We start from the raw sequence: 4,267 nt of genomic DNA on the forward strand, positions 1-4,267 counted from the left end.
AATGCAAAAACTTGGCAAAGGTAATGTTATATTTTAGGCATTTTTCACTGATGGAATAGTTTCTTCCTTCAACCTTCTTCAAAGTGCTTGTAAGTCTTTATGCTGTTCACTGTGTCTGAACCGCAGTCTACTACTTGCTATTAGTGTAACAGGGGATGACAATTTCTTCATCAACTGTTAGTTCTGCGCTAGTATTTGCAGCTGATCTCCTTACAGGAAACTAATCTCAAAAGTTGCATTCATTCCTCTCTGAAGACTGCTGTTTCTTCCTATTTTTAAGTTCTCATTGAGCTTGCTTCTAATATTTTCTTTTCTGATTGAAAGTCCATGTTCAGAACCCAGTATATAATTATTCCATTCTAAATTCTCTCTGCTTCACTTAAGAAATCTTTCATATTTATTTTACATCTGGGCAGTGAGCACTCTGAAAATATTCCAGAGATTTGATAAGAAAATACTTACTGAAAACTAAAGCTAAATAATGCAGTATTTCTCCAAATTAGAAGGGCCATTTGGATGCAGGAAAAATCAAAACTAATAAATGGCTACTCCTGAAGGATTCAGTTATTGTCCGAATGGTTTGTGAGAGTTCTTTGAAAGTAGGACGTGGGGGGTTTATTCATTGTCATTTTAGTTGTTATTCTCTGTGTAAAATTTATTTGTTTTTCCAAAGTTGGCATACAGAGTGTATTCTATTTAGAAACGTTGTTTTCTGGTTACCTTTGTTATTTGGTCTAAAATGCACATTGTGCTAACATACAAACTACATTTAGGAAAGCTGAATTTCTATTGACCACTTAAAGGATGTCTGTAAGAGTAAAAAACATAGTGGTCTTAAAATTTCCAGGCAAATAAGGGTTTTTTGTAAAAATGGCAAATGTAATGTATTTGTCAGTAGGGGATTGCAATGCTCTTTTCTTGATTGTTATAAGAAGACAGCCTACAACAATGTGTAAATGTGTAATGCAAACTTAGGGGCAATGTGCTGAGAAATAAGGTATGATAGCGAAGTCTAAGAAACAGAGATATCTAATTATAAATAAGAAGAAGTGGTAAGATCAAGTTGAGAACTCAAGTTTACTCATATGTTAGCAAGGGATGACATAATATGATATTATAGCCTATTGATCTTTAAACAGCCTGTATCAATAGTCAAAAATCAATTAAAAAGGATAAATTTTAAAAATCACTCATTTTCTTAAGTAAATGTACATTTATGGGTTTTAATTTTAATTATATTCATAACCTATGTATTATATTTTACAACTTCTTAGTTTGAAAAACCTTTCAATTATTAAGTCAACATCCACCTGCTGATCCAGTGATACATAAGGACATTTGTTGCACCACTGAAGTAAAATCAGTGTCCTTTCAAACAAGTGCAGCTTCCACCAAGTCTCTTAGACCTCATCCTCAGTCTCACCCTGACTGACAAGTTTGCCATACTTGAGAACCTTGTGAAGCAGGCGTTGTGTCTGTAAGCTCTCTTAGAGCTCTGCTCTGAGGAATTACCAAGTCAGCACAGTTAATTCTCTGTCATACTGTGAGTTCAGCCAGGGCAGTAATTGTATTTCCCCATCAGCATATTGTCTTCCCAAGGATAACTACCTGCCATTCTGTAAACCCCCAAATTTATTAATGCAGTCCTTTAAAAATACACAATGTTACTTGTCTGGTGTGGCTAAAGCTTATTTATTTATTTATTTATTTATTTATATAGACATGACCTTGCTCTGTTGCCCAGGCTGGAGTGCAGTGGTGCCATCACAGCTCACTGCAGCCTTGAAATCCTGGGCTCAAGCAATCTTTCTTCCTCAGCTTTTTGAGTACCTAGGACTACAGGTTTATGCCACCGCACCTGGCTAATGTTTTTATTTTTTGTAAATATGGGATCATGTTATGTTGCCCAGGCTGCTCTCCAATTCCTAGCCTCAAGCAATCCTCCCACCCTGGTCTCCTAATGATAGGGACAGGAGGCAGAGAAATTTTAGGCAGAAAAGGGCAGGGTCCCTGGCATGGGCCCTACCCTCAAGCCTGGAACATGGCCATTCTTGAGATATTTCTCTCAGCCAGAACTCTTTCACATTCACATTTTAAGTGCCAGGTCTTTCTATCTTTCTAGCTGTCTTATTCATGCACTTTCTAGAAATCACTTGTATATTAACATGCCTATATTATATTTATCATTCCCTTCCTTTCTTTATTCTCTGTTTGTCTCATGAATATTCCCTCAGGAAACACCCTCCCATGCCATTCCCTTTATCTAGCTTCTTATTTATTCCTCTTGCTGTACTGATTAGCCTTGACTCCTCTTACAGCTCACCCCAGCCTCTTGGCATTATTATCAAGTGTTACCACAGTTGAACAGCTGGATCCAAAAGTATTGACCAATAAGGAACAGAAAATAAAACTTGCAATGTAAATTATAATAGGGATAAGCATTGGTACTAAACCTGAAGTTAGTATTTTACTCCATACCTACAAGGAAGATATACAAGTATTTCTCTAAGGTAGTTTGAAAAGCCTAGATATAGAAACTGGATCCTCACATGAGTTCAGTATATAATTATAATAGAATAAAAGATCAATTATGTATTCAAGTAGCTAGTGTCTTAAGAAGTTCACATTTTTATCTAACTGATTATCACAAAAATACTTTGAGTTACTTTTCATTATAATTCCTGACTACACATGAAGAGACTGACACTTAGGTGCCTTACTTAGGTAGGTTAAGTAATTTATCCAAAACCCCACAATGTAGAACCTAAGCTGATTCAGCCATAGAAACACAATATGTGATATAAATGAGGCAGAGGGATTTCTCTCCTTCCTATGCTGTCAGATGAATACTGAGATAGAATATTTAGTTCACCTATCACACATTAAATGGGACTTTACATTTCTGTCTGTTGAAGATTTGGGTGTGGGGATAGCTCAAGGTATCATATCCAAGGGATGCATGAAGGCAGGTGACTAACAGAAAGGGAAAGGATATTGGCAAGGCTATGTTCATGAAAGTATATGTAAAATCCACATTAAGCTTCTTTCTGCATGCATTGGCAATGTTTATGAATAATGTGTATGTAAAAGTGTGCTGTATATTCAAAAGTGTTTCATGTGCCTAGGGGTGTCAAATACTTTGAGTTGGTAAGTGTATACTTCTCTGTATTGTGTCTGAATATCTCTATTTACTTGATGCTCAATAAGTATGTATCATACTGAATATCTGACAAATGTTTGAGGAACAATTTAGTGTTTACCTATTCACCAAAATTTATTAAATGCCTAATCTGTATCAGATATAGAATTATCTGGCGAAATCTATAATTCCTAATTTAAACAGCTGTGTAGCCTAATTAGGGATAAAGGCATGCAAACCCATAATTTGTGTAGGTTGAAATGAGCTATAGAAAAATGCAGTATATTTATCAGAAGTCTTTAGGGTCATGAAAAGGAATGGTCAACTGACACTGCCAGGGACTCATATGTAAGAGATAACTAATGTGAAGTGACTTTAAAGGAGAAATTAGCAGAAGTTTTCTTTCCATGTCTCCTCATCATGTTACAATGACAGAAGAGATTAAAACAACAAATACATTTAGACGGCAATGTTTATCCTGGTTAGATGTTTTAATCTAAATCTATCTTGGAGTGTTAAAATGCATTTGCTCACCTACTTTAAAATATAAATTAAGGTAGGAACCTGTAGATACAAAAAGTTGGAGAAAAAAGACAATAAAGATGCCAAAAACCTATTAATCCTTGATAGAAAATGAGAAGAGATAAAACACTGGTTTACATAAAGAAAATAAGATGGATAGATAGCAGCTCCTTATAAAAGTGATAATTTGAGGAAAAATAATACTCCATATTCTGAGTTTCTTCACATAAAATAATACAAATCTGCTGTGATAAGTTACAAAGAGATAGATTTTTATCATTATATAAAAGATATTTTAAATAGACTTATACAACAAAGGAACAGACTATCTCATATATTCTCACTTATCACTATAAACATCTCAGAAAAATCTGCAAAATCATTTCATAGCATTTTAAATAGTTAGGAACAATGTAGAAAACTGAAACAGTTCTAAGTTTCCCACAAACTTAGAGTCTCAAATATTGCATTACCTAACTTACCTGCAAATATTTTATACAAATTTTTACATGCTACTCTAGTCAAAAATATATCTACGTTATGGGTATTTCCTGTGTATAACTTGGTTCTAGTTGCTTCTTTCAGAAATAGCTTCTATTTTTGATT

The sequence above is a fragment of the Pongo abelii genome, chromosome 9, assembly GCF_028885655.2.
Source record: "Pongo abelii isolate AG06213 chromosome 9, NHGRI_mPonAbe1-v2.0_pri, whole genome shotgun sequence".
Classification (NCBI taxonomy): Eukaryota; Metazoa; Chordata; class Mammalia; order Primates; family Hominidae; genus Pongo; species Pongo abelii.